This window comes from Gorilla gorilla, chromosome 17 (genome assembly GCF_029281585.2).
Source record: "Gorilla gorilla gorilla isolate KB3781 chromosome 17, NHGRI_mGorGor1-v2.1_pri, whole genome shotgun sequence".
NCBI lineage: Eukaryota > Metazoa > Chordata > Mammalia > Primates > Hominidae > Gorilla > Gorilla gorilla.
Genome location: NC_073241.2, coordinates 63,942,278 through 63,963,507, shown reverse-complemented (window position 1 = coordinate 63,963,507; position 21,230 = coordinate 63,942,278). Strand labels below are relative to the sequence as shown.

The window sequence follows — 21,230 nt, the reverse complement described above, 5'->3', positions numbered from 1 at the left end:
AGAACTCAAGGAAGACAAAACATTTTAGAGGGGAGGTTTGGCAATGACATCAGACACACTGAGTTCAAATCTCCTTGCTGCCAGGTACTACCTGCATGTACTTGAGCAAATAACTTTAAGTTTTTCTTACCCTCCATTTCCTTATTTGAAAGTGCACCTAATAATTTTCCTTATATAATTCCACGAGGACTGACTGAATAAGATGATTTTGTAAGACATTTGTATTATACCTATGAGTTTCTGCCATTGACATTGACATCATACTCTCTTTTCAATATTCCCTTTCCTCTTTTTTTTCTCGTGACTTCTCTGGGACTCTTTTCCAGGTAATTGTGGTGGGGCTGCCTGTGTTTTCCTTCAGACATAGAGGTGCACAACTGAAGGGACCCCGGGTGTCAGAATACCCCACCCACTTGGCCATGGTGACCATTCAGGGCTGTACACACACCCCAAGCCAGGCTTTCTCACTTACTTGCTGGGATCTTTGAATTATTAAGAAAAATCCCCTGCTCAGAAAGTGAAGCTGGTGGGGTGTGATTTGGGGGCTACTGGCAGCCATCTTACCTGCTGTTTGGGAAGCCTCTTTTCAGGAACTAGTGAGAGGCATAAGGTTTGGTTTTGTGTTTGAGTATGAATCACTGAAGAAAGCTAAGCAGAAGCAAGCAAAGCCTAGAAACAGGGAAAGAGAAATTGGGGATGCCCTTTGGGCCTCTGGATCTAAATGAGTCTGCAGCCAACTGTACCCAAGTCCTTGTTATTTACATAAGCTGATTCCTCCTTTTTATTTTTTTTTTGAGAAAAATACTTTATTTTATAATATTCGTTGAAAAAAGTACTGGAAGGAAATATATAAAGCCCTCAACAGTTTTATCCTGGGATGAGAATAGAAATTTTAGGTGGGGAAATTTTACTTTTCATGTAAAATATTTCTGCATGAAAAATTATTTATTATTATTTTTTAATTTTTTAAACTAGTTGAAGTGGTATTTCTCAAACCTGCAACAGGAGGAGCCTATTATGATTCCCTTCTGTTCTCCTATACTGCTTTTCATAAACTAAGAAGTGGGCCTTGTTTTTTGTCCTTTCTTTGTAAAATCATTTTTGTCCTGATTTCTTAACATATAGAAAAACTCCAATAATTATACAAAAGAAGATAAAAACCATACTATTAACATTGCAGCTGATAGTCTTCTTGCTTCTTCTATAGCTGCATTCACATTGAGTACGCAATTTCAAATTCTCACTTTTAACTTAATATCACAACATTGTGAAAGTAATACATATCTGCTGAAGAAAATTCAGAAAACTTAGGAAAGTAAAGATAGGAAAATTAATCTATTACCCATGGACAGTCATTAAGGCTATATTGCTTTATTTCTTTCTATCATTTTTTGCCTTTCCCCCCCTCCCTCTTAATATTAGGATTAGATAGTAGATGGTATTTTATAAAAAGCATATCCTCTTTCACAAAACATTTTTATAAGACATTTTAGGCACTGAGTGCAGTGGCTCACACCTGTAATCCCAGCATACTGGGAGGCCAAGGTGGGTGGATCACTTGAGGCCAGGACTTTGACACTAGCCTGACCAACATGGTGAAACCCTGTCTCTACTAACAATACAAAAATTAGCCAGGGAAGGTGGCACTTTCCTGTAATCCCAACTACTTTGGAGGCTGAGGCAGGAGAATCGCTTGAACCTGGGAGGTGGAGGTTGCAGTGAGCCAAGATTGAGGCACTGGACTCCAGCCTGGGTGACAAAAGCAAAACTGTCTCTCTCAAAGAAAAAAAAAGGACATTTTAAATTGTTTCCATCATGCAGATGTTCCATAATTTATTTAACTTGTTCTTCATTGTTGGGCATTTAGTTTGTTTTACAGTGAAAATTTGTTTTCACAATACTGTGAATCAATATCCTTGATTCACAAGGATATTATAATACTGGGATCAGTATCCTTGTTTATAAATTCTGGGCCAAAAATATTTCCATTTTAGACATTCCTAAAAGTAAAATTACTAGTCAATGGTCTTAAGCATTTTAAGCAAATTAAAAATATTATCAAGCCAAGACAATGGGAAAAAGGCCTTAAAAGCATTTCAGAAGGCTTCAGGACAGTCCTCCCATCACCAGCCCAGGATCACAGTAGGAAAGAATGGGTTTTGGGGCCAGGCTCAGGACCCTGCTGCCCTGTGCAGCCTCAGAAAACTGCTCCCAGCATCCCAGCTGCTAGGGCTCCAGCCTTTGCTTAAAGGGCTTCAGGTACAGCTCAGGCTGCCGCTTCTGAGAGTGCAAACTGTAAGCCTTGGGGGCTTCTACGTGGTGTTGAGCCTGCAGGCACACAGAATGCACAAGTGAAGGAGGCTTGGCAGCTTCCACCTAGATTCCAGAGGATGTATCAGAGGAAAGCCTTGGTGCTTGACGCAGGGTGGAGCCTCCACAAAGATACTTTCCTAGGGCAGTGCTAAGGGGAAATGTGAGGTTGGAGCCCCACACAGCGTCCTCACCAGGGCACGGCCTAGTGGAGCTGTGAGAAGGTGTTGCTGTCCTTCAGTTGGGAAAATGGTAGAGCCACTGGCAGCTTGCATCCTGAGCCTGGAAAGCCACAGGCACTCAACTCCAATCCATGAGAGCAGCCACTCGGTGGCAGTCTGCATAGCCATGGAGGTGGAGATGCCCTAAGTGTTGGGAGTCCATCCCTTGCACCAGTGTGCTCTGGTTTCAGGACAAGGAGTGAAGGATTATTTTGGAGCATTAAGGTTTAAGGTCCCTGCTGTGTTTCAGACTTGCATGGGGCCTCTTACCCCTTTCCTTAGGCTGATTTTTCCCTTTTGGAATGGGAATGTTTACTCAATGCCTGTAGTACCATTGTCGTTGGAAGCAAATAACTTGATTTTGATCTTACAGGCTCATAGATGGAAGGACTTGCCTTGAGTCTCAGATGAGACTTTGGACTTTTGAGTGATGCTGGAATGAGGTAAGACTTGGAGGCTATGAGGAAGAGATGACTGTATTTTGCAGTGTGAGAAAGACATGAAATTTGGGGGACCAGGGGAAGAATGATAGATTTGGATGTTCTGATCCCTCCAAATCTTTCTTTTTATTTTTTTTTAATTATTATACTTTAAGTTCTGGGGTATATGTGCACAATGTGCAGGTTTGTTACATAGGTATACATGTGCCATGTGGGTTTGCTGCACCTATCAACTCGTCATTTACATTAGGTATTTCTCCTAATGCTATCCCTCCTCCAGCCCCCCACTCCCCGACAGGCTCTGGTGTGTGACGTTCCCTCCCTGTGTCCATGTGTTCTCATTGTTCAACTACCACTTATGAGTGAGAACATGCAGTGTTTGGTTTTCTCTTCTTCTGTTACATTGCTGAGAATGATGATTTCCAGTTTCATACATGTCCCTGAAAAGGATATGAACTCATCCTTTTTTATGGCTGTATAGTATTCCACGGTGTATATGTGCCACATTTTCTTAATCCAGTCTATCATCGATGGACATTTGGGTTGGTTCCAAGACTTTGCTATTGTGAACAGTGCTGCAATAAACATATGTGTGCATGTGTCTTTATAGTAGAATGATTTATAATCCTTTGGGTATATACCCAATAATGGGATTGTTGGGTCAAAGTGTATTTCTAGTTCTAGATCCTTGAGGAATCGCCACACTGTCTTCCACAATGGCTGAACTAATTTACAGTCCCACCAACAGTGTAAAAGTGTTCCTAATTCTCCACATTCTCTCCAGCATCTGTTTTTTCCTGACTTTTTAATGATCACCATTCTAACTGGTGTGAGATAGTATCTCATTGTGGTTTTGATTTGCATTTCTCTAATGACCAGTGATGATGAGCTTTTTTTCATAAGTTTGTTGGCTGCATAAATGTCTTCTTTTGAGAAGTGTCTGTTCATATCCTTTGCCCACTTTTTGATGGGTCTTTTTTTTCTTGTAAATTTGTTTAAGTTCTTTGTAGATTCTGGATATTAGCCACTTGTCAGATGGATAGATTGCAAAAATTTTCTCCTATTCTGTAGGTTGCCTGTTCACTCTGTTGATAGTTTCTTTTACTGTGCAGAAGCTCTTTAGATTAGATCCCATTTGCCTATTTTGGCTTTTGTTGTCATTGCTTTTGGTGTTTTAGTCATGAAGTCTTTGCCCATGCCTATCTCCTGAATGGTATTGCCTAGGTTTTCTTCTAGGGTTTTTATGGCTTTAGGTCTTAGGTTTAAGTCTTTAATCCATCTTGAGTTAATTTTTGTATAAGGTGTAAAGAAAGGATCCAGTTTCAGTTTTCTGCATATGGCTAGCCTTTTTCCAGCACCATTTATTAAATAGGGAATCCTTTCCCCATTGCTTGTTTTTGTCATGTTTATCAAATATCTGATGGTTGTAGATGTGTGGTGTTATTTCTGAGGCCTGTGTTCTGTTCCATTGATCTATATATCTGTTTTGGTACCAGTACCATGCTGTTTTGGTTACTGTAGCCTTGTAGTATAGTTTGAAGTCAGGTAGTGTTATGCCTCCAGCTTTGCTCTTTTTGCCTAGGATCTGACCCCTCCAAATCTTATGCTGAAATGTGACCTCCAATGTTGGAGGTGGGCCTAGTGGGAAGTGTTTAGGGATAGATCTCTCATGAATGGCTTGGTGTTGTCTTCACTGTAATGAGAGAGTTCTCACTGTATCAATTCACACCAAGAGCCGGTTTAAAAGAGCCTGGCACCTCTCCCCTCTCTTGCCATGAGATATGCTATTTCCCTTTCACCTTGTACCATTATTACAAGCTTCCTGAGGCCCTTGCCAGGAGCAGATGCTGGCATTATGCTTTGTGTACAATCTGCAGAACTGCGAGCCAAATAAACCTGTTTTCTTTATAAATTAAAAACATTAAAAATTATCAAACTGCTCTTCAATAAATTTGTAGTAATTCTCACTTCTACCAATAGTTTATGATAATGCTTAGTAAACACCTCTTTAGTAGCTGCATAGGATTTTTTAGCTATGAAATGACTTTAGCTATTCATTTTCCTGTTATAAGACATTATATCACACTATAAAAGACATTCTGTACATAACTCTTTGTATCCATTTAAGGTTGTTGCTTCAGGTGATTTCAAAAATAAAATCTTTTATCAAAGGGCATAATTATTGTCAAGTCATTGATACATACTGACATGCCAAATTGCTCTCCAGAATGATTGTATTAATTTATATTTCACCACTAATAAAGTGTGAGAATGGCTTTCAACTTCACTAACATTACATATTACTACTATTAAAATAAAGCAATAAAAACTGACAATAACATATCTAAGAATATTCACTCATTTGATAGGTGTCACAGTTTGATTTTATTTTTAATGTATTTGATTAAGAGTGAAGTTTAATATTTTTCATATAATTTTTTCTTTCTTTCTTTCTTTTCTTTTTTTTGAGACAGAATCTCGCTCTTGTTGCCTAGGCTGGAGTGCAGTGGCACGATCTTGCCTCACTGCAACCTCTGCCTCCTGGGTTCAAGCAATTCTCCTGTCTCAGCCTCCTGAGTAGCTGAGATTACAGGCACCTGCCACCACGCCCAGCTATTTTTTGTATTTTTGGTGGAGATGGGGTTTTGCCATGTTGGCCAGGCTGGTCTCGAACTCCTGACATCAGGTGATCTACCTGCCTCGGCCTCCCAAATTGCTAGGATTACAGGCCTGAGCCACCGTGCCCGGCCCTATTTTTACTTTTTTTAGTTGTGAACATCTTATGTCCCTTGCCCATTTTATTGCCTTTGTATTCTCCTACATATTTTGCACAAATTATATTTAGGTTATTGACATATGGTCTCACATATCTATTTCAGAGATATACAATATACAAATTATTTCTATTATGTTTCACATAATTTCCTACGATTGGATATTAAACTTTTTTTGACAAATATACCGTATATGTATAATATATACTCCTTCTCCACACAGGGAGGCACCACTGAACAGTGGTTATGTACACAGGCTGTGGCACTACAGTGTTTAACCTTTTAGGACTGTTGTGAAGATCAACTGATAGATCAGACAGAGTTGCCGATGCTTTGCTTATGGCAAGTTCTTATCATTGTTAGCTATTACTTATACAGTTTCTTTGACTATCATTTAACCTGAAGTTTGGTTAAGAACATTTTTTTTGAGTTGCAGTAATTTAAAATGTTAATGTTGTCAAATATAATGATTTTCCATGGTGAACTTTTAATTCTTATATTTATAAAGTCCTTTTTCTTTCATGGATCATTTAAAATTCCCATAGACATTTACTCAAAGGGAAAGAAAATATGTATCTGTTTAAACATTTTCACATGAATGTTCATAGTGGCTTTATTTGTAATAGTCAAAAACCAGAAAGAACCTCAATGTTAATCAAAGATGAATGGATAAACAATAAATAAAGTAAGAAAGATGAACACATTGTTGATACACACAATGTAGATAAGTCACAAAACAATTATACTGAGTGAAAGAAACCAGACCAAAAAAGTATGTACTGTCTGATTCCATTTACATAAACTCTAGAAAATGCAAACTAATCTATAGTGACTGAAAATTCATTTGTGGTTGCTTGGCATGGGGGAGGGACAGGTGGGAGGCGTTACCAAGGAGCTTGAGGAAATTTTTGGTGGTGATGAATATGTTCACTATCTTGATTCTAAAGATGGCTTAGGATATGTGTGTGTGTGTGTGTGTGTATGTATATATATATATATGTCAAAACCTATTAATTTGTACAATTTAAATAGTTTAGTTCATTATCAATTATATCACAATAAAGTTCTTTTAAAATTCCTGTATATTTTCTATTAATCCTTATAATTTGATTTATAGTAAGTATTTAACTCTAATTTACCTGGAATTCATTTTGTAGTATGAATGAAAATATTTTCCTTCCCAGTAGTATTTTACTGCATAATAATAATAATCTTTTCTGTTGCTATGCACAGCCTTGTCTAGCATATATTGATACCTATGCAAGTATTTGTTTATACTCCAGGGTTTGTCTATATTAACACCCTTTTAAATTATAGTTCAACTTAATTGTGATTATAGTTTATAATATATTTAATAGCTAGTAAGTGACATTCTTCTTTAATATTCCTTTCCTGCCTAACCTTAACCTAATCAAAAGAATCTCAGATCTTAGCATTACTATCAGAAGATAATATTTAAACCCAAAGGATTATTTTAATATAATTTTAAATGAGAAAGGTAATAAATGTTGCAATTTGGACTTTTTTAAACATTTTAGGAAGGAGTATAAGGAAAGGGGAGCTCAAATAGCTGCAATACTAGCTGAAGTAAGGAGCTTCACTTTAGCCAAAGCAGAAAACCCTATTACTGACAATCATATGCCCCGACTTCTTTTCTCCTGCCCAGACTTTAATCACTGGTTCTCACAGAGCATTAGCCAGGGGAAGAGTATTTTTTATGTCTCCGATAGGCAAGGAAGATAACTAAACTCAAGGGCAATGTCAGGTAAGGGAAGGTTTTAAAGAATACAGACAGTGTGTGGTACAAAGACAAACACATACCTAGGAATATACCTGGGAATTTCATAGGCAAGATAAAATTGTATATTGTTTGGGTGTTGCATGGATATGAGAAGCAGAGTAGTTTTGGGGCTCATGATAATTTCCTTTGATTAGTTTTGCCTAAGTATAAGATGTCTGCCTTGTTGCCTTCTGGCTTTGTCCAGTTATTTTAAGTCTACTCATTTATATGTTAGAAGCTAGATTATTTTCTTAAGTTAAAAAGAACTGCATCATGTTTTTGTTTGTTTGTTTGTTTTCATTAGTTTCCCATGTTGGGAATTGTAATTGCAGAGTATTCCCTTCTACTCCAAAATAAACAACCTTTTAATCCAATGTGTGAGAATCAGAATGATTGCTCTGGAGGAGTACAAAGAGACAATAATCAAGCAGTTAACACTTATTAAATACCTACTGTGTACATAAACTACCTTGAAAGTGTGTTTAAAGGGAGAATTTAATCTGAACAATCTGAGTAAATGTAAGAGTTCTTTATTTGTAATAGCCATTTCTAAAGGTAAATAGCTATCACTGAGACAATTTTTACTTTTAAAGGTGAAAAGGTGTTGAATGAATCAGGATGCATTAGTAAACCAGTAAATTAAAATTTGTGCTTTGCTATCAAACCCAGTGCCTTTAGGAAAGTAATTGAGCTTGATTTCCTTCATCCTTATAAAGGAATTGATGGTGTCATCAACCTCCTAGGATTGTGGGAGATTCAAATATAACATAATTGAATATTTTGCAAACAGTAAATCACCATACAAATTTAGTTATTATGGTTGATAAAAGCTTGTTACTTCTCCAGATAATCAACTACACATAACATTTGCAGAGATTATTTCAGACACTCTATGAATCACTAACATTATCAATGTATTCCCTAATAGTTGGAAGAAAACCATCACCATTTAAGCTCATGGAGAAAAAGCCATCACAGATGGGAGTAACACAGCAGAGAACAAACCTCTAGAGAGAGATTCCCCACCCCACATCCCCAGCTCCCACACCACAGAATCAGAGTGGTGACAGTTCTGCTGATCCTTCCACTCTCTCTTCCTTGTCCTCTTATTGGGTGGTCGGCCTGGCACACTTGCCCAGTGACATTACTGGTGAAAACCCTGTGAATTCTCAGGTCACTAATGAAGACAAAGGGAACTATAGGAGCCACCAAAGCAGATGACAACTTCTGATTACTCAGAATCCAGATTTTGCCTTTCCCTTCTCCTCTGTAGTCTCCTGTACCTCTCTAGCTTTCTCACATTTCTTCCTTCCCGAGCCATGGTATTCTCAAAGCTCCTCTGCCTTACCTGTGTCTTAACCCAAACAGCATCATTCCCTGCTGGAAATCCAGTACAACAGAGGCATTGTTCTTTCATTGCCTGTATCTACAATGTTTAAGTATCTTTAATTCTGCTTTGACTTTCTTATTTCAGTTAGATTTCAGAGCCAGCTAATTTTCCATACAATTCTTTTTGTACAGAGGATGACAATCAACCCACCCCTACCAGCCCACATTATAGGGAAAGGAGATAAGAACCAAACTTTGAACCTAACTTTGTTCTAGAGTCTGGTTGGGTTCTGCCTGGATCCACCTGCTTGACTTTGACTTTGTGACCCTTCCACCCCCTCATGACTATGCCTTGGCCAGCCTCTGGCCTGATTCCCTTTTCTGGCTGCCAACCTCGCACTAGCTCCCTTAGGTTATAAAAATGTTAGGGCATTTAATTCCTAGTAAAACGGCAATGAACAAATTGACATATTATTCAAATACCAAGCTTGGAAGGGAATTCCATTTGCTCTTATTAGTACCATTAGCAGCAGTCATTCTCTGTCAGAAGGTCAGAGCCATGTAGATGAGTATATAGAACATTTCAATGAGGCCCATTCTTTGAGGTAAAAACTTCAACTGTGCCAGTCAAACTGATTGACAGTATTTGGGTAGAAGAAGAGTTTCTCCAATTTATAAGAGCATGCTCCTAAACAAAGCTTTCTTTACACTTTACATAAGAAAAATCCAGAGCTGCCCTAAAAATCTTGTCACTATTTCTGAGCAGTGTCGGTGTAGAATGACATAAATACCGGAAAGTCTTCTAAATCTTATTACATAATGATAATTGTTAACATTTTTGCAGATTTACTATATGTCAGGCACTTTGTGAGCACGTTACAAGTATCATCTCTGTACATATTATAAAATTAACATAGATTAAGAGTAGGCAGGATGGCGTAGTAGTTGAGCTGATTAAATAGAGCTCTCTCTGATTAACTGTATGCTGTTTGGGGGATTACTTAACCTCTCGGGCCTTAATTTCTTCATCTGTAAAATAAAGATGGTAAAAGTACCCTGCTCGTGGGGTTGTTGTGAGGATCGACGGAGAGATAATAACTACTTTTTTTTAATTTTTTTATTTTTTGAGATGAAGTCTCACTCTGTCACCCAGCTAGAATGCAGTGGTGCGATCTCGGGTCACTGCAACCTTCACCTCCCTGGTTCAAGCGATTCTCCTGCCTCAGCCTCCTGAGTAGCTGGGACTACAGACCCACACCACCATGCCTGGCTAGTTTTTGTTTTGTTTTGTTTTGTTTTTGTATTTTTAGTAGAGACGGGGTTTCGCCATGTTGGTGCCAGACTGGTCTTGAACTCCTGACCTCAGGTGATCCACCCACCTTAGCCTCCCAAAGTACTGGGATTACAGACGTGAGCCACTGCATCCCACCACTACTTACATTTCTTCAGTGATTTCCATGTTCTACGACTGTTCTCCGAAAAAAAAGGGTTAATTGCCTTAAATAGGTTAAAGAAAAAGTACTTAGAACAGTATCTGGCACTTAGAAAGTCTTCTATTTTCTTAAATCTGAGAACTTATGGAACTCTCACATGATGTGCTCCTCTCTGTCCTGCTGTATGTTCGGATTTCCTAGTATCAAGCCACACATGGTCAGCACATTGCCCAAATGGCTGCTATTCTTTCCTCACTCACTCTGGCTTGTAGTTACTGCCAAAGTCCTCCTTATAGTCAGACTAATGCCCACACTCTTCAGTAATACCTTTCTCCTTTCATTTCTTTATGACCAAGACCATACTCCACCTCCTCCACCATTTTTCTGCATTTTCCACCCTTCTTTTTTTGACTGCAGTGATCATAAGGCTTTGGAAGAAATAAAACCTAATGTCTTATTAGAAAACAGTGGGGGCTTTGATGCTGGAATAACAGCTTCTACTGTCTTCCCATCTATAAATGAACCTGGATATACTGCCAAGAGAAAAAAAATCCATCAAAATGGGGTAAAGACTGGAGAATAATAATGTACCCAAATCATAAATTCAACAGACGATTGCTTTTTTGACCTTTCTAAATGATGCCTAATTATATACTTTTAAAATTCTTGTATTTTTGGAAGAAATAAAAACACTATTTGTCAAAATCAAAGAATGTTAAGATTTTAACGAGAGGAAGTCTCATAAATATTAAGTTTCCACCTCAGTTACATTACATCCCCAAACAAAATTGTCATGTGTCATACATTTCAACTACATACATGATGTAGTTGCGCCTACTTCCAAGAGGATGATTTATGTAAGTTGGTCCTGTTTGAAAAACTTGCATATTGTAAGATACGCTCAGTTTCCTTGGCCACAAAAATCCTGCTCCAGCATTGTATGCAGTAATTGACAATTTTCAAGGGGGCTTAAAAGACAAATCAGTTGTTCTCTACCTGACTTATTGTAAAGAGAAGCAACAGACAAAACACCTCTCAAGTCTACACTTTTTAAATTCTACTTTCATCCCCTTAGCTCAGAACCTCCCTCATCCTTGTTCTGGATTGTAACATTAACTTCTGGACTCATTTCTGTCTACACACTAGTCTGTTTTCTGTGCTGCTGCCATTATTACATTTCCAGACATTTCTGATTCTCATCTCTCCCTGGTTTTCCCATACTGTTCTGTTTCTCAAGATCCTCCTTTCCCCAGCTTCCTATTGAACACTGGCCATTTCTTTAAGGTTTATCGCAGTGCTTCCTTCTCCACACAGCATTTTCTCTCCCCTCCTCTGTAATATCTGCTCTGCACCATTTACTCCTTAGGATATTCCAAGGATTTCCTGAATCAAGGAACTCTGCACTACTACTATCTTTTGAATGTCAGTGTCCAACACAAATATATTCAATATAAGGTTTTTTAAAAAAATAAATGAGAAAATGAATGAGCATTAAAATTCTTAAGCAAAAAAACTACAGACTACTTGAGACCAACACTTCTCTGGAAAATCTTGGACTTGCAGTCACTAGAATCAAAGGATTTCATTGATCTGTATTTCTGCAGATAAAAGGGAAATTGCACAAAGAATACTCACCTTCTTGTCCTATCTATATCATCCTAATTTAGCAGAGGTGCTTGAAATTAACCTCTGATATTAAATAAAAGACCCTATTTGTTGTGCTTAATTCTAGAGTGTCACTGTCTAATAAGATAGCACTAGACACACGTGGCTATTTCAATTACTTAGCATTAAATAGGATTTGAAATCTGTTTCATCAGTCGCACTAGCTACCTTTCAAGGGTTTAATAGCCACATGTGGCTAGTAGTTACTATATTGGACTAAGCAGATATAGAGCATTTCTAGCATCACAGAATTTTGAACAGCATTGCTCTGGAGCTCTGCCTCTCCACCACACCTAAATGTAGGTGTGGCCCAGTTATTCAAGCCCAGTTATCCTCTGCCCATCCTTATATAAGCAGAAATTTCTTTATAATAAATTTCAAAAACTAATAATTGGAATGTATATCCTATTTAAAATATTTTGTTATTTTCTCTCACAGTCAAGGCATTCCAGATTTTACCATTTGGTATTGAATTTCAGTGAAATTATAAAAATGTACCCTTCCCACTTGATATGAGACTTCTTATTTGCAAATCAGCGGTGAAGACAAACACATATAGATGGGTAAAGGGATTCACAGACTTTTCTACTCTTTAACATTATTGTTTTAATAATTTCATAAATTTGCATACTTATATTAACCCAGCTAGTTAGTAGCATGATTCAGGCATTCCGATTCTTAAGCCAAGACTCTTTTTCTACACCATGTTGCCTATACATGTTCCATCTAAAGAGTTGGGAAGTCAACAGTTAGGCCAGGATATAGCCATGTCTATGACTTCTTGCAGCTTTTTTTTTTTCTTTCTTTTAATTGAGATGGAGTTTCACTCTTGTTGCCCAGGCCGGAGTACAATGGTGTGATCTCGGCTCACTGCAACCTCCGCCTCCTGGGTTCAAGCAATTCTCTTGCCTCAGCCTCACAAGTAGCTGGGATTACAGGCGCCTGCCACCACGCCCAGCTAATTTTTTGTATTTTTAGGACAGATGGGGTTTCACTATGTTGGCCAGGCTGGTCTCCAACTCCTGATCTCAGGCGATCCACGCGCCTCGGCCTCCCAAAGTGTTGGGATAACAGGTGTGAGCCACGGCGCCCGGCCAACTTCTTACAGCTTTATAGCTTCTAGAGAGGAAATACGAGCTCATGTGTTTTCTATATTTCTTGGATTTTCTTTTTCAGACTGCTATTGTCTGAAACAACGAAAAACTATGTAAATATGTTTGACTATTTATTTTGTTAGGACATATTCCTAGTAGTAGAACTGTAGGGCCCAAGGATATGCAATTTTTAAAGACTTTGCTACACATTGCCAGCTTGATCAACTCCCCACCTGCACCCAGTGTACACTGCTATATGATAGCAGTGTATATGTGTTCCCATTTTCCAGACTTTTCCTAAACCAGACATTATCTCCCCCTTCCTCCTTTTGCTTTCCCCTTTAAAAAATAGTTGCTCATTATTAAAATGACATTTGTTTAATTTGTAGATATTTTTAAAATAAAAAGGGAAGTGCTTTTTCTTACAGATTTATGAGACCTCATTACATAACATGGATATTCACTTTTTCTCTTTCATATATGTTGCAAATGTTGTTTCTGATTTACCATTTATCTTTTTAATTTTGTATATAACATATTCTAGAAGGAATAAGTTTTCATATTACCATTCCTTTATGATTTTTGTCTTTGAGGTCATCCTTTTCTATCATAAGTTCTATATTTTCTTCCACTACTTTCATGGATCCATATTTTATACTGGAATTGCCAATCCATCCAGTATTTTCTTTCATGTTAGGGATGTGTAGAGGTAAGTAATTTTTCTGAGTAAATGTTCCACCAAACAAATCAAAATTAACAGGTTTCAGATATAAAATATTGTTTATTTAAAATAAATAATTAAAAAATTAAAAACAATTAAAATATTGAAATGGTGTCTAGTGAACATTTCATAACATGTGTGTTTGAGAGTGGGGAATTATTATAGTAATACCACTCTAAAATATCCAGCTAATAATACCATGAAGTGAAGATCAGTTAATTGCCCCTTTATATACAAAAAATATAACTAATTGTTCTTTCCTAGCAATGAGTTTGCATTTTTCCTGTCAGATACTGACCCACACATTGTACAATTCTTGATAAGTTTAATCATTTTTTTTTCTATTTTTTTTTATTATACTTTAAGTTTTAGGGTACATGTGCACATTGTGCAGGTTAGTTACATATGTATACATTTGCCATGCTGGTGCGCTGCACCCACTAACTCGTCATCTAGCATTAGGTATATCTCCCAGTGCTATCCCTCCCCCCTCCCCCCACCCCACAACAGTCCCCAGAGTGTGATATTCCCCTTCCTGTGTCCATGTGATCTCATTGTTCAATTCCCACCTATGAGTGAGAATATGCGGTGTTTGGTTTTTTGTTCTTGCGATAGTTTACTGAGAATGATGATTTCCAGTTTCATCCATGTCCCTACAAAGGACATGAACTCATCATTTTTTATGGCTGCATAGTATTCCATGGTGTATATGTGCCACAGTTTCTTAATCCAGTCTATCATTGTTGGACATTTGGCTTGGTTCCAAGTCTTTGCTATTGTGAATAATGCCGCAGTAAACATACGTGTACATGTGTCTTTATAGCAGCATGATTTATATTCCTTTGGGTATATACCCAGTAATGGGATGGCTGGGTCAAATGGTATTTCTAGTTCTAGATCCCTGAGGAATCGCCACACTGACTTCCACAATGGTTGAACTAGTTTACAGTCCCACCAACAGTGTAAAAGTGTTCCTATTTCTCCACATCCTCTCCAGCACCTGTTGTTTCCTGACTTTTTAATGATTGCCATTCTAACTGGTGTGAGATGGTATCTCATTGTGGTTTTGATTTGCATTTCTCTGATGGCCAGTTATGATGAGCATTTTTTCATGTGTTTTTTGGCTGCATAAATGTCTTCTTTTGAGAAGTGTCTGTTCATGTCCTTCGCCCACTTTTTGATGGGGTTGTTTGTTTTTTTCTTGTAAATTTGTTTGAGTTCATTGTAGATTCTGGATATTAGCCCTTTGTCAGATGAGTAGGTTGCGAAAATTTTCTCCCATTTTGTAGGTTCCCTGTTCACTCTGATGGTAGTTTCTTTTGCTGTGCAGAAGCTCTTTAGTTTAATTAGATCCCATTTGTCAATTTTGTCTTTTGTTGCCATTGCTTTTGGTGTTTTAGACATGAAGTCCTTGCCCATGCCTATGTTCTGAATGGTAATGCCTAGGTTTTCTTCTAGGGTTTTTATGGTGTTAGGTCTAACGTTTAAGTCTTTAATCCATCTTGAATTGATTTTTTGTGTAAGGTGTAAGGAAGGGATCCAGTTTCAGCTTTCTACATATGGCTAGCCAGTTTTCCCAGCACCATTTATTAAATAGGGAATCCTTTCCCCATTGCTTGTTTTTCTCAGATTTGTCAAAGATCAGCATTCTTATACACCAACAACAGACAAAGAGAGAGCCAAATCATGAGTGAACTCCCATTCACAATTGCTTCAAAGAGAATAAAATACCTAGGAATCCAACTTACAAGGGAAGTGAAGGACCTCTTCAAGGAGAACTACAAACCACTGCTCAAGGAAATAAAAGAGGATACAAACAAATGGAAGAACATTCCATGCTCATGGGTAGGAAGAATCAATATCGTGAAAATGGCCATAGTGCCCAAGGTAATTTATAGATTCAATGCCATCCCCATCAAGCTACCAATGACTTTCTTCACAGAATTGGAAAAAACTACTTTAAAGTTCATATGGAACCAAAAAAAGAGCCCACATCGCCAAGTCAATCCTAAGCCAAAAGAACAAAGCTGGAGGCATCACACTACCTGACTTCAAACTATACTACAAGGCTACAGTAACCAAAACAGCATGGTACTGGTACCAAAACAGAGATATAGATCAATGGAACAGAACAGAGCCCTCAGAAATAACACCGCATATCTAAGTTTAATCATTTTTGATGACAGCCTCTATCGCTTATTGAACAAAACCAAGGTATTTTATAATAAAGTCTGATAATAACATACCAAGCACCTCTATTCCTAGTGACTTATAAATGCTATTAACATAATTAATTAAATTTGAGGGTTAATTTCTGAGAATCATACTACCCATTAGTAATTTCCACTTTCCTTCTAAGAGCATTGGCCTTTTACTACACAAAGAGGCAAGAGCTTTCTAATCTATCTTATTCTCCAAATTAATCATTATTGTCATTATCATTATCATGATGATCATGGTACCATTACTTTCTTTTTCATTTGAAAAGTCTTAGATTTCTAAAAAAAAGTCCAATTCTTTTCATGTCAAAAATTACATAGTGGTCAATAATAAAATTCACCTTAATAAAATTGGAGGTTAAAAAATAACTCCTAAAAATGGAGTATCTAGATGATATTGAGTCATCATTCATTGGCTTGATCTTCATCTATTTTAGAAATATTTTCTTGGAGTTTAAATATCATTAATTTTTTAGAAGAGGCTATACTATTTTACTCAATATGGTTGTTTTTTAACATGTTAAAAAACTGTTAAATATCTATCTCTCTAGTAGAGGTAAATGTATGCAGATAATTATCTATTGGTCTATGACTCTAGGCAGCTCTAGAGATTAAAGCTAAAATGTTAGCAAACACTACAAATTATTCAAAATTAACAAGAAAGCATAATTTAAACAAGAGTTGAAACAAATACTGTACAATTAAAACATCTTGGCAAAATTTACAATTTAAAGCAAGTACATCAAAAGTCAATTTTGCTTCTTAAGAATGAAAATACCAAAAACAACTATAAAAGAATCTTCCATCTTGTGATCTCTGTTAAAATTATTTCAGAAGTTTTTGTGTACATATGGCCTAATGTCAGATGAATAAAGATCACAGAAATTTGGGCATATATTGGTTTTTACACACTTTTAGCTCTAATATCTAAGCTGGCTGGTAGCCCATAACTACAAAGACTGAGACAACCTCAGTATAGATTTTTTTTCATTTTATTTAATAGAAAGGAACTATCTATACTTTATCATGTATTTTGAAGATGGAATAGTGAAATAAAAATACTTTTTAGTAATTTCCCTCATCCATACAACTCTCTTCTCTGACAGATACAGATTTAACCCTTTCCAGTACCGGTGGGAAAGAAAAATGCTTGGGTAAGAGATCATTTACACTTTTATCTTTACCTTTTGTATATCTTTTCATTTCTTTTTTTCTCTCTCTGTGTCTCTGTTTTGCTTCTTCTTTCCCTCTTTTATTTTTCTTTTAATAAAACATAACACTTTCTACCTCAGATATTGTCAGTTTCAATAATTTCATACTTTAGAATAGTTTACCAGGTACCATCTTTCACTGATTTTTAGAAACTCCCTATTCTCTAGTAGTAACAACTTATGTTTATGAAAATATCTCATGTTTTGAAAGACATGGTCATAGCTCCTTGTACTCAAACAACAAAGGGAAAAAGAAAGGAATAAATTCAGATACAAGCATGAACATTTACAATATTAGACGCTATTACAGTACTTTTGATATCTGTCATCATGGAAACAGTTCTCTTTATTTGAAATCATGGCAAATAACTTTTTTAAATAGTGATTATAACTCCTTGCTTAAACTTAGAAAATGGCTTGGACATATGGAAACTAGAGAGATTAAGGAAATAGCGACGAAAATCACAGAGCTTAAATAAATTTAATAAAATCTAAGTGTTCCTTTTGTAAGAAAGCATGCTGTATGAACAAACTTGGGAAAATTTATTGGCTTTTATCCTAATTAGTGCCAATTAAGGGCACATAATTGATTTTAGTTCACTAAGAAAGTATTTTTCAAAAAGATTTTCCTATATCTGCACTTTTTCAGGTGGACAGTGAATACAATAGAATAACAGTAGGGCTTTGCTACTATTTAATTAGGTTTTATTTCTAAAAGCTGCTAAGACAACTTTGTTCTAAGAGGAAGCAAAGAAGTTGCATAAGTAAACCCCTGGCTAGAATTAGAGTAAATCCTAATATCTTATGAGAAAGTCAAACATCAAACATCAGTAAAAGCCATGAACAAGTAACTAAGTTATTATTAAAGAAATTGTTCTCCTTTAACTTGCTCTGTGTGTACCAAAGCCTCCCATTTTGAAACAAGCTGCCAGAGTGATATGTAAACAACCCATGAGAAGGCGTCTGCGCTCTGGGAATTGATGCTCCACACAGCCACACTGAATTGTTTACATTCAGTTCCTACCAGCCTCTAAGCAAAAGAGTTCATTTTGCACTCACCCATGTTGTATTTACTTCTATTTTTAAATCCTGTATCACACATACAGCCACAATGCCTAAAAGATTAGAATGCTAATAGAAATAATAGATGTTTTAAAAAATATAGATAAAACCGGACTATACATGTTAGATGAGGCTGGCAATAACATGATGAAAGAAAAACAAAAGCTCACATACAATAAACACACTAAATAACTTTGCTGGAAAACTTTGTCCTACTGCTTAATTTAGTAGAAGAGACAAGTAGCTTTGGACAAATGCCACTAATAAGGTGTCCTCTAAGAAAAGCGGACCATTTTCAAAAAACAAAACAAGAAAACACTTTGTTCAGGTCTACACTGATTTGAAGACACCAGTTATTGCATTCTTATTACTTCCTTTGCAGTTTTCTTTCTTTGACTTACATACACACACACACACACACACACACTCCCACACACACACACTGCCATAAAACTATAACATTTCACAATATCTTAGACTTTCAAATTAAAAACAGCTGAAACCGGAGGTGGAGGAGCTAGGAGGGTGGGCAGGAGAAATTAATCGGGTGCCCATGTGGGGGTGGGGGGTGGGGGCGACAGTGAAATTCCACCCAGCAAGTTATGCCACTGCGACAGAAGTCAGAGAGTTCAGTTTCATAGATTCAATTGTACCTTACCTGGTTTTGTAGTTAAACGCACCAACATGCCCCTTAATTCTTCCTCTGAAGTACTACATATGCTGAAAACTATAGTATTTGACCTTACACATTTCCAAAGAAACTCCAAAGTAACCTTTAACTTCAATAAAAAGCTGTGTTCATTCTTCCCCTTGTGCTCAACACACAGCAATCTAATACACCTCATCATGTGGTCCGTTACCATGGTAGCAATGAATCCAGCTGCTGAAATACAAAAGACTGACAAAAAGTTGCTTTTTTCCCCTCCACCCACCCTGACAAAGTCAGATTTTTTTTTCTGTATGACAAGTCTAATTTGAATATGCTTCTCTTGCTGACTCAACTTCATGAACAAGAAAAAAATAACAGAAGTATAAGAATAAAAGGTTTCCCAACTAACTAATGAAATATCTCTATGCATTTTAAGTCACTATTAATCTTTTGAAATACTGATCATTATCTACTACATCAGCCAACTAAATATTTTTAAATGTCAGTTACTAACTCAATAGGAAATGCAGCAATAATCCCACAGCTCCTTTAGAAACATTAAAAAATGCAGTAATGTATTCAGTAAACACAGATGCTGAAAACACTACATCAGTGTATGAAGGGCTAGTTTCAAAGTGCTTTTTTTCTAGAGCAAACTTCTAATCACAGCTTAGATGTGGGAGGTAAAATTCTTCATTTTCTTTTCATCAAAACCCTGTGTTTAACTGTTATTTAAACAGATTTCAGTTCTTTTAAAATTTATCATTTAAATTTAAAGCAGGCAACACAGCCTGCTGGAATCGATCAGGCTATATTTGCTGAGGTGGGGAGGGCTCTATATTAAGAGCAGCAGTCTTGGATTTGAAACGATACAAACTCTGAGCAATCCTGGGACTCCCCAAACCAATGGCTATGTAGTTAGGATTTAAGGAATCACCTTCAGCGCATTACCAGTCCTTTAGGGAAAAGCCGAAGGAGTCCCAGGTGACTGGAGCTTCCCCGCTTGCCAGCATGTCAGCATGGTCCTTCCTCCCACCATGGTACATTAATCAGCCAGTGGGTGCCCCAGTCCTCCAGGGATGGCTACTTCATCCCTCAGGCCTCGCATTATCACTCTGCTCTTGCACAACCTTCCTTATTTCCCAAACTTAGCTTACATTTCACAATAATTTGTTTGCATATCTATCTTCTCTCTTTAGAGATGGACTCCCAGAGGAACAGGAACATTGTCTTATTCATCTTTCTCTACCAAGTAACCATCAAAAGACTTGGCACTAGGTAGGGCTACTTCTTCAATGGATAAAGATGGCATCTGAAAGCTTTCCCTCAACTCCTCCAGGACTGTCTTCACAGCATGCCTTGCTGTGGTTAAACCCTTCAGAGATCTGCACAGAATTTTTCTTAGTACATCACATCACAAAGAGAGGCAAGGCAGAGGAGCCCTTAAGAAGAGCAACTGTGGAATCAAGCAGATGCGGATTTGAAATCTGGCTCTAGCCCATACTACTTTTGTGATCTTGGATAGGTTACTTAACCTCTTTAACCCTCAGTTTACTCTTCTGTAAAATTCCTACTTTAACAAGGAATGGAAATGGATTAAATGAGATAGTCCAAGGAAAGCACCAAGCTTGAAGCATACTAAATGCTCAATAAATTCTGGCTAGTATTATTTTGTCAATATGTGATTTTTGAACAAGAGGGACCATGAGAAAGCTGACTGGCACGTGACTTCCCTTTGCTGAATAAACTGTCATTTTCAACAAGATATGCATTACCAATCCTATGTTTCCTAACATAGGTTTACATAACAACACAGCATAAATATAGAGACCTTTTTAGGCAAAGAGCAAGGGCTGCTTGCTCCAACCTACAAACCAGCTAGGAGCAACTGATCAGTCAAAAGGTTAAGCATATTTCTAGTATGAAATGGACTGTGGGAAGAATGTTAAACATGGTAGTTAATTTTTTTCATCTTTAAATATGGAAGAAAAACACAAGTACAGCAGTTCATTGTGGTATTCATTTTGGATTCTTAAAAAATGGTCTATATGTTATTTGTTAATGATACTTTCTCAAATTAAGATGAACTGTAAAGAATCTTCATCATAAAGGGCTTTAAAATATAAATTATATACATAGATTACATTTCTAGTAATTAACCAATATTGTGTCAATAGAAGCCTCTACAAGGTCACCTTGATCTCTAACAAGTACTGTAAACTGCTCACCAGTGTAGACTTTTAGCTGCTTCTCTCCATAGTAATCAAATTCAGGAAATTACCTGACACCAAAGCCAATGGCATAGGAAAATTAGCATTAAAA

The 21,230-nt window shown here is 37.0% G+C and overlaps 1 protein-coding gene across 16 annotated transcripts in view; it reads right to left on the bottom strand.

Moving 5' to 3' along the window:
• Positions 1–21,230, bottom strand: part of DTNA (dystrobrevin alpha) — a 394,389-nt gene that overhangs the window by 160,387 nt on the left and 212,772 nt on the right. The window contains exon 1 of one of the 16 annotated variants that reach the window (XM_055368713.2): positions 18,918–19,111. The exons of the other annotated variants lie outside the window; for them this stretch is intronic. The gene's annotated coding sequence lies outside the window, so the exon portion shown is untranslated. Of the gene's footprint in view, positions 1–18,917; positions 19,112–21,230 lie in introns of those variants that run through there. 16 annotated transcript variants of the gene reach the window in all.